Genomic DNA, 10,979 nt, shown 5'->3' with positions numbered 1-10,979 from the left:
CTCACTGACTGATGAAGGGAACGAGTGTGGATGGAGTGGCTACATTAGAGTCCAAAGCCCTCAAACACTGTTTGTTACACAGCCGTATACAGCATTGTAGAAAGGTCACGTAAACACTTCATGTATGTTTTCTTCTCCCATCCTATTTGTCTTTTTCTAAAGATACCAGCATTGTAATGGATACAGCTTGTGGCCATTTTCTGGATGTACAGCAACAAAACAAAAATGTACTCAAACTAACAACCTTTTGTAAATGTTATTTGACCAGAAGTTTTATTTTAATGGAAAAAGGAAAAATATTTTACAGCAATAGCCTGTTAATTGGTTAACTAAGTGAAATTACGATAGATAGATAGATAGATAGATAGATAGATAGATAGATAGATAGATAGATAGATAGATAGATAGATAGATAGATAGATAGATAGATAGATAGATAGATAGATAGATAGATAGATCGATAGATAGATAGATAGATAGATAGATAGATCGATAGATAGATCTAAGCGCTGCCGTAACTAGTACAGCGATCAAAAAAAGTGCTTGAGAGGAAGCCACACTTCTGGTGGAATGTGCCCGGATGTTAAGAGTTGAAGGCAGACCGCGCACCTCATATGCCAGTGAAATAGCCTCTGTAACCCAGTGGGAAATTCTCTGCTTCGATGTGGCAAGCCCGAGGCGGCCAGCACCAAAACATACCAAGAGCTGACAAGATTTTCTCCAACCGCTAGAGTGATCTACGTAGAACTTCAACGCTTGGACAGGGCAGAGCAAACGCAGCTTCCTGTCTTCCTCAGAAACAAAAGGAGGAGGATGGAAAGAATGAAGGTTGAAAACCTGAGAGCGAAACGATGTGGACAATACTTCGGGCACATATCCTGGCCTTGGTCTTAAAGTCACCTTGACCAGACCAGGAGCGAAGTCCATACATGTCTCGCTAACAGAAAAAGCCTGAAAATCCCCAACCCGCTTCAAGAAGTCAAAGCTAATAAAAGAGTAACCTTGAGAGTCAGAATCCGCTCCGGAGCGGACTCCAAGGGCTCAAAGGGAGCCTCCGTTAAGCCATCCAGGACGACTGACAGGTTTCAAGAGGGAACTCCAGGGGAGCGTGCTGGTTTCAGGTGCCTAACTCCGCGCATAAATGCTGAGACTAGCCTTAGTTTACCCAGGGGGATCTCATCCAACTCTCTATGAGCTGCAATAGCAGCAACGTATACTCTCAGAGTGGTAGCGGCTGCTCCAGAAGCAAACTTCACCTGTAGGAACTCCTGCACTGAACCCACCGGGCAGCTGACTGGATCCATAGCGTGTCAAACACCATGACTCAAAAACCCTCCACTTGGAGGAATACAGCCTTCTCATGGAAAGGGCTCTAGCATTCGCAATGGTCTCCTGGACGACAGCGGGAAGACCAAAGTTCAAAGCTAGCGGCCTCTGATGGGCCATACACATAGCTCACAAATGTCGGGGCGAGGATGCCATATCCTGCCCTGAAGCTGGGATAGTAGATCCTCCCTGACCGGAATCTCCCAGGGAGGGAATTCCAGAAGAGGAACCAGCTCCGAAAACCACGGTAGGAGACGGGTTCCGCTCTCCCTCACCCTGGCCAAAACCGCCTGGATCAATTTGACAGGCGGGAATGCATAAAGGTTCTGCATCGGCCATGGGTGGGCGAATGCATCTATTCCCAACGGTGCTGGGGGGCTCAGGAAGAACCAAAGGGCATTGGGACGACTCCTGTGATACAAGGAGGTCCACTTCCTCCTTTCCGAACGCGGCCCAAATCAGGGCTACTGTTTGACGGTTCAGCATCCACTCCCCCGACCTAAGCTTCTGTCTCGACTCTCAACTCCTAGCTGTTTATGTGCCAAGAGAGAGTCTCCCCAGTCCAGACCCCGCATGTTGGCCTGCCCTCGAAAACTGCGCCCCAGCCGATCAGAGAGGCATCCGTCATAATCATTTGGCGATGGAAAACATCGCCCATGCTGACCCCCTTCTGAAGAAAGAGGGGGTCCCGCCACACTGAAAGGGCGCGGGAGCAACTGTGCGACACCTTCAACAGGCGAAGAGCCGTTCCTGTCGACCGGGCCCCTGAGAGCTTCATCCACCACAGAAAAGGTCTCATGTGGAGCAACCCTAGGGGTAGCACAGGGGAGGCTTCGGCCATGAGACCCAGAAGCCTGCGGCAAGTGCCCACAAAAACACGATGGCCAAGCCTGAAGCGGGCCAAACATGTCATGAGACATGCTCATGCCACGGAAATCCGGGCATGAGCCAAACGGGCCTGCATCAGAACGGAATCCAGGCGCACCCCTAAGAAAACTGTGCATTGAGCTGGGGTGAGAACACTCTTCTCTGTGTTTAATCTCAAGCCGAGAGACTGAATATGATGAAGGACAATGTCCCTGTAGTGAGTCACCAATTCCCTGGAGCTGGCTAAAAGGAGCCAATCGTCCATGTAGTTGAGTGTACGAATGCCCTGGAGCTGCAACGGGGCCAGAGCAGCATCCATACACTTTGTGAACGTCCTTGGCGCTAGAGCAAGACCAAAGGGAAGGACCCTGTACTGGTAAGCCTTTCCTCCAAAGGTGAATCTGAGGAACTTCCTGTGTCGTCGTGCAACCTGAATATGGAAATATGCATCTTTCAGGTCTACTGTCACGAACCAGTCCCCCACACGAATTTGAGATATGATAGCGTCAACATCTTGATTTTCCCTTTGTAAAGGGAGAAATTCAACCGGCGGAGGTCTAGAATAGGTCGCAGACCGCAGCCCTTCTTCGGGACCAGGAAGTAACGGCTGAAGAAGCCTTGCTCGACTTCTTTTGAGGGAACTTCTTCTATCGCTCCCTTGAGGAGAAGGGACGAAATCTCCTGCTGTAGTACAGAAGCCTCTGAGTCGCTGTCTACCACAGTCGGAAAAACCCTGTTGAAGCAAGGGGGGTTGCAACAGAACTCAAGCGTGTAGCCGAGCCGAACTGTGCGGAGGATCCAAGGCGATACCCCTGGCAGACGCCTCCATTCTTGAAAGAATTGAGATGGAGGAAGCGGAGTGTTGCAATTCAGAGGACATACCTGAGTTAGCGTGTCGGGCTGAATCTTGTGGGGCAGCGTGGTCGACTGTGAAGGAGAGCACCTGGCGTCCTGATACGGAGTGGGAGGCACCACAGCCTGGATTGGTACCGCATTACCTGGATTGGTATCTGCCTGGTCCTGAAGAAAACTGAACGTGTCTCCGAGGATGCAAGCGGTAGGTATCAAACATGTCAGTAACGTGTCTCCCTCTTCCCTCACCGGAAGGTTTGAACGAGATTGAACAAAAACTGCACTTTGAAACGTGCTGGGTGGCGAAAGTGCCAGAGTTGGAAAAGGAGAGCAAGTGAGAGGTGGGCAGAAACGCTTGCATGGTCTGTCCCAACCCCTAAAGTCGAGGAAAGCTCTCCTTTTTCTGACCTGAGGGTCAGGAGCGATTTGAGGGAGCTGGAGCGTAAGGTTTGTTAGACCGCTTCAGCTCAAGACACCTGTGAGGTCACTGGCGGGGAAATGGACGGCCATGGGCTCCCTGAACCGTAGCTGGTGGGGGATGAGCCGGGTCACTCCTCCTAGTGGCAAACTCCTTCCTGTTAAAGGGAGGTTCTCTGGGTTGAGACGGGGAGGGGTTAGACGACTCCCTAACCCTCCAGGGCATAAACTGCCTGAAAGCGGCCGACTGGGACTTTGCAGCCCGGAACTTGTCAACCACAGTGTTGACCGCCCATGAGGAAAACCTTCTCCTTGTCACGGATCTCTGTGAGATTGAGCCATGACTCTTGAGATGACTCTTTCTCAAAATCCGTGAGCCAAGAGCGGTTTTGAGAAGTAAATTGTCACAAAATTTACATTTTGACAAACCTAGAACAGCCTCGTGCGTATGCGAAAAACCCAAACACTTAACACACTTACTGTGAGGGTCTTCACTCGCAATAAAGCGAGTGCATGGTGGCAGGCATCGACGAAATTCCATGGCACTTCACCGCAAGGAGAATTGAGTTCCACTATTCACAGTCGCTGAAGTGCAGATTAAAAATGCTGATGCTAGAATACGAATAACAGAAAAACCAAGAACGAAGGGCTAGAATGGCCGCTTCATGAAGGCAGAGAAATCTGAGGAGCAGATGGCGCGCGCACGCTAATATAATATGACGACGCAAGAGCATCGAGGCGGCGCCCGCCCATCAGCCAATGAATTGCCGTGATTCTATATGGGCTTCAGACAATCGGCACACCCAAAGGGCGTTCCCACGCAGTGTTGAGTGAACCTATGAAACCAAGGAACGTTAATTTAAATCTTCATAATATTACTGTTTTTACTGTATTTCTGATCATATTTTGACTGATATATGCAGTATATATTTACCAAATGTATTTATTTTTTCTATTTTTCCTTTAAAGTGTTTATCTAGCATGTGTTTAACAACAATGCATGAATTAAAAGTTTGCATTGAGATGAATTTGACCTATTTTCTTATTAAATTACTTGTATTGCCTTTTAAATATAAATTAGTTCCAGATAAATTGGACCACATTCCAAAAAGAGCCACACCTTACTTGAAATGTGACTACAATACAATTACTAGGGTGCATATATTATTATTATCCTTAAACAATATAGGCCTTTTATAAACTATAAAATATACAGTGACCAACACTACTTCATACTATGACTTCACTGAAATGTGAAACATGGCCACTGTATCGTTATTGTATTGGTCAATAAAAAATTGTGGAAACCAGCTGCCAGTTTACCATAATTACAACAAGATTTTAACCATTTCAAAGTCATTAGCCCTGGAATGTCTGAGGGCAACATGTGCTTCCTTAAAGATAACCAGCTGCGACCCTCATGCATAATGACAGAGCTGTCACATATTGTGTTCATGTATTATTCTGTCAGAAATGTTTTGCCTGTTTGCACTACAGTTTGGAGACACCGTCATTACCGTATGCATTACATTTTAAAACCAAGTCAATTTCTGCTTTTACTTTCCCCCATCATGATTCACAACTTTCAGTGTGGATTTCTTAGATAAGATGTGAATCTTGGACGTTTAGTTATGCGTCTATTTATAACAATTCACGTTTTATGAAATGTGACACATGATAACGCTGCTTTGTTCAAGGGATCCGGTTTCTGTCAGAAAGACAATAGCCAATGAGTGTCTTCCGATGCCACACTGCTCTTATAATGCGATCCATCAAGATTTAACCCATATAAATCCTCACAGACCCACATACGCATATGTCAAATGCCTGATCTAGTAATATGTTTTTGGGCTTCCCGTAGACATACATAATGCAAAGAGTTTTTTTAAAATCTCAGTACCATCATCGCATGAGTGAATTCCCTGATGTCAGCACTGCACTAAAAACTTATCAAGCTTGAACGGCACTCGGTTGTACAAAACACGTGTCGTGCACGTGCAACCATGCACAGCCCTGTCCCAAATGGTGCATTTCATGTGGACTTTCGGTCTCGTGTACTTAAATTGTGCATGTTCGCTGAGTCTATGAGTCCGTAGGCCGTCCCATTCATCATTTTCACCCCCTTTGTACCCTTGAAGCGGTCTTCCAGAAAGCCCGCATGATGCAGGCTCCACACACTTTAACTACCCAAGAATCCTTGCGAAAGGCCAATCAGACAACAGATGGGAGGAGATTTCGCTCACGGACAATTGATAACATGGCTAAGAAGAAAATATTTAAGTTCGAGTATCATTACGGTTTTTATGAGCTAGTTGTACATTTTACCAGTTATTGCCTAGTTTATACAAACATCATGGTCATCGACCAGTGGTTGATGTCTCAAACATAGGCTAATAATGGCACGCTGAATAATACGATCGCATTATGATTCATTAAATAAATAGAACCGAGTGTCAGGGCTTTACTGAGTCATATGTAACAACAACAACAATAGGCAGCATATTTTTCCGAACCTGCGTAGCTCCTGTCCATAACAATGACCAGACCGTCTTCCTATTTCCGGCGTGACGATCGAGTCTGTCCCAAAAATACCTCTCAATGTGCCCTCGTGGACTCGTGCCAATGGCCCTATAGGTCTGCAATACATGACGTCACCAAAGTGTGGACTCTGAGGAAGTCCACAAGTCCGGAGTGTGCCCTTTGGGACAGTGCCATTGTTTAACTATGGAGTCTTGATTTTCTGGCTCTGCCCCCATAAGCATGGCACATCTGTGCCCTTGCAGAGTTTCTAGGGGTGTGTGTGGACCCCAGTGAGAGCATAATGCCAAATGCCTTGCCAATCTCCAAATCAAATCCTCTGAACACACACACATCCTGTCCCTCCAGATTTCCGCCCCAAATCGCTCTTGATCACTCCACTGAACCTCACAGCAGTCACACCCCCTCCTGTAACCACACCTGCTCAGCACAGCATGCCTCCTCTGCATTCATACTTACACACGCGTCTCTGCCAGATGTTGATGGAACGAGATATAAAAGCCGAAGAGGCACACTGGTGTCTATTTATGTCAATGCTCAGAGTGCTAGAAACCACCGAGGAGGTCATCAACAGTGAATGATGGCTCGTTAAAATGGGATAGTTTCGCGAAAATGTATTTAAAATAAATAAATAAAAACAGTATTATTTCTTCTTTTGTGTAACATAAAGAAGCTATTTTGAGGAACTTTTAACTGTTTTGTCCAAACAATTAAAGTCAATGGGGGTACAAAACAAATTTGGCTCCCATATGTGCTTTTATCGTATGGACAAAAAAATGTTTTTGCATTTGATAAAGAGTGACATTAGGGTGAATAAGCAATGACAAATGTACACTCAAAAAAAATACTCTTTAAACTAACTCATTTCAATTATGGACAGTGGTTCCACACAAGCAAATTATTTTGTATTAATGCTAATGACATTTTTTGAATCTATGTAAGCTCTTTGTGTTGTGACAACTCAACTGATTGAGTCCAAACAAATCAATGGAATTGCTTCCCTGTAACTTAAAATTAATGAACATGCTTTAATTTATTCAAAACTGAACTGAAATATAAATGTATGTAGGATTTACATGATTTCTCAAATGAATTACTAGACTACAGCTAGCTATTAGTTAATAATAATACATACTAAATGCTAAGATTTATATGCTCATTCAGCAACAATTGCAAACCCATTTGAATCAGTCCACATCCTAAGCAAGTGCTCTACTCTTCTCCACAATGGTAACCCACTGTAATTTAAATGGTTCTAATAATTGCAAGGTAATTGAACATTACACACAATTACACACTATAAAGTCTTCCCCTTTCCTCATTTTCTAAAAAACACATAAAATAACACTTCATTTCAACATTTATTCTGTCTTAATTCAGCTATATGCAAAGCATGCTGGGAACTAACAAGCACCGCCCAGTTTCAGTTAATGCAACACAAATCATTCATGAAATCCAACACAAACGGATTAAGTAAACTTTAATTTTACATATTTAAGCAGATTGAACACAATCAAATTAAGTTTTTGTTTATCTCGAAATTAAACCCTTTAAATTAGTTTAACGATTGATAATTAAGTAAAGTGGAAAATTATACAGGTTAAGTTAATTAAACGCAATACAATAGTGTTTTGGTGGTAAAAGAAATAAATGTGTGTTACTTTAACAAAACATATTTGGGTAGAAAGAACAGTGCTACAAATAAATTTATCAGAAGGTTTATGCTTAAACGTTTGAAATTATTTCTATGATAGATGATTTGGAGTAGATAATCAAGTAAAAGCAACCATCAAGTGTGGTTTTCCAATTTCCCTGACACCAGGTTTCATCAAGTTCAACATGTTCCTGGATCAGCATCTTTGTTAATCCTGGAGTGACATTCCAATCAACCAATCAGATTTGAGGGAGAAGTTTACAGTTTATGGCCTGGGTTCACAGACAGTGCTTCGATTAAGCCAGTATTCTTTAATTAAATTAGGACATTTAAGTAGCTTTTATAAACGTGACTTAGAAAGAACATTACTGATGTGCATTTTGAGACAAAACAATGGCACTGACATATTTTAAGGTATATCAGTACAAGTTGCTTTCAGTTAAGACGGCTCACACGCATTTTAGTCACTTGTCAAACCTACCAATATCAGAAAACTTTCTCCATTTTTACAACTTAAAAAACATCACTTAGTATGATTTATAAGCTGTTTTCCATCAACTTTCATAGCAAACCAAAATCAACGTATTATTAAATAACAGGCTGTGTGAATGACTGGAAAGAAAGCTCTGGGAGAAACGGTGGGGGGTTAATCTCCAACCAGGAGAAGTCCTGTGGTCTGCGCACTCTGTGTTACCCACCATACACTGCTCTCTGCGATTAGCATCTATTAATATTAAAGAATGTGTTTTCCCTTACAAACCAGCACACATTACAACGTCCAAGTGCAATCCAATCATCACGAGTGAAGAAATCCCACCACCATTCCAGAGAAAAAAAATCCTTTGATATTCTCCTTTCATGGTTATCAATCACACCTCAGTCTTTCCATTATCCTCTTATGTACTGTAGCTGTCAAACACACACTCAAACTTTCTTGCTTTGTTAACCCATTCAAATCTTTTCTTTTCCTCTGTCTCTCTCTCTCTCTCTCTCTCTCTCTCTCTCTCTCTCTCTCTCTCTCTCTCTCTCTCTCTCTCTCTCTCTCTCTCTCTCTCTCTCTCTCTCTCTCTCTCTCTCTCACTCTCTCTCTTTAAATGTATAATCTATTCAAGCTACTCTAATTCTACAAACTCTGATTCAGTTCAGTAAACTCCAATTAAAGTCTCCCAGTCTTGAGTCCATGAGAGACCAGGTGTCACCATGGTTACGGTAGAGAGACTGCTGGCTGTCAGTCATTGGTTAGTCAGAGGCAGGACCCAGCTGGGCTTATGTGATGAGATATAAAATATTAACATCATATTAATTATTGGCGAATGATTTCAACTCGTTAAAATAGATACACTTTTTTTGGATGGTCACTGCATCGAATATCCCTTGATATTTCTGTTGGAGAAGTGGTCTTTTTGTTCATGTCAGTTGTATTTAAGGTCTGTCTGATTTTGAGACGACTGCATCATTAAACAATTCGCTTTACAAATGGATGTCATTCTTTCCCTTTGATTGTCTCATTTCACACTAATTAAAATGCAACCCAAAGTATACTTACAAACATGAAAAGTCTAACCTACCAATCAAAATAAAATAACTTTGTCTTCATGAAGTAGTGCTTATGGACTAGTCGTGTCTTACACACGGGAGATGTAAATTAGTCATCAATATTTCACATAGTTACACTCTAAAGTGACAGCATCTTTGCCTAGATTTGACTCTTTATAGATCTCTCTTTCGTTTTACTCACACTCAGATGCATCTCTCTCTGCTCTCGTAGCAGAAGTCATTGCCTCTTTGATTAAGAGTTTATAATGTTCCCATAATTCCTGGGTAAATGTCATGGCCGCCACATGCAGGCAGATTAGCAGTCCACCCCGCAGAAGAGGAAGGAAAGGAGGTCTTGTTCTCAGGAAAGACTGTGGGATGTTAAACAATCAATACAGAGCACCAGTGCTCTAGACACCGCTGGAAAAACAAGGACTTGAAGAACGAGACATTGTTCTCCAAACAGATCTTTTAGATGCATCATGAGTGCTGTGACCTTGCTGTAAGTTTTATTTTCAGTCGTCACCAAGCATCTGGAAACTTTACTGCAAGCCACATAGCTGCAAATACTGCAGTTATTACCAAACTAAATAAATTGCCTTAAGGTTAAATCTCCTCTCGTTTTATAGCCTAACAACTAAAGCCCCCATGTGGTTAAGTATATCTGCTATATAAACCATCTATCACACAAAACGAAATATACGGTGCACACACACATATTCTTACACATACAGGTGACATTTCTCTGCTCTGAAAAGAAGTATTTTACCAGCTGTAGGGGGAAAGATGCAGGACAAAAGACCTGAGCAACAAAGGCTCAAGACCAGCCATGTGTAAGAGAGCTATTAAGTGCGTGAGAGAGAGAGAGAGAGAGAGAGAGAGAGAGAGAGAGAGAGAGAGAGAGAGAGAGAGAGTGTCATGATTTCCTGTGGTCTTTCACTGTGTACTGTATGTGTGTATGTATTTTGATCTTTGGAGCTTGCCATATTCTTTCCTCACCATTATTATCTGCTGTTTGAGCTGTTATCTATGGAGAGACATAGTGACACAAACATGCTTATGAGAAAACATTTTAGAGACCAACATACAGTTGACCTTTTAAATTTTCTTACACCTAATATTTTTAAGGTTACTACATTTTCTACACTGTAACTCGGAGAGTTAATCAACATATCATAACTTATATTACACACAGACATTTTAAATGATGAGGCTATTTGTTTTGCTTTCATTGCGAGAACGTTCTTAACTTAATAAAGATCTCTTTTTTGGCTGATTATAATTCCCTATTCAAAACACTAAACTGATGCGCTGCTGCCACCTAGTGCACAAATCATGTGAATAGGTAAACACGCGAAAAAAACCCAATAATAAATGTTATTAAAGATAATCATTTCAGAGACATAAGGCAATAGGCTTACGTCCATTCAATGTTCAAGATTGTTCAGAATAACATTAATGAACATTCATATAAAATGTCCTATAATGTAGCCAAGTCGTTTTCCTAAAATATAGTGATATATTATGAAATATCACCTATTCTAATTATTATTCTACGAAACATTAAAGATTAAGATTATTATAAATGAGGTTAAAAAAGTTTTAAATTTATTATGTTTTGTTTGTGTATAAAAAGTTGCAATATAAAATGGATCAAATTACAACATTAATGTATCCACATTATTCCTACGCCCCATGACGCTTTGTGCGAATTATGGGTGTAACTTCCGTTAAGCTGTAAACAATCAGTGAAAGACTAGCTCTATGGACGCAATAATATAAGAGTTCA

Source organism: Siphateles boraxobius, unplaced genomic scaffold, assembly GCF_051911475.1.
Source record: "Siphateles boraxobius isolate OS27281-9 unplaced genomic scaffold, OSU_SipBor_1 33, whole genome shotgun sequence".
In the NCBI taxonomy this organism is placed as follows: domain Eukaryota; kingdom Metazoa; phylum Chordata; class Actinopteri; order Cypriniformes; family Leuciscidae; genus Siphateles; species Siphateles boraxobius.
The sequence above is the reverse complement of the archived record's forward strand: the minus strand, read 5'-3'. Positions refer to the sequence as shown.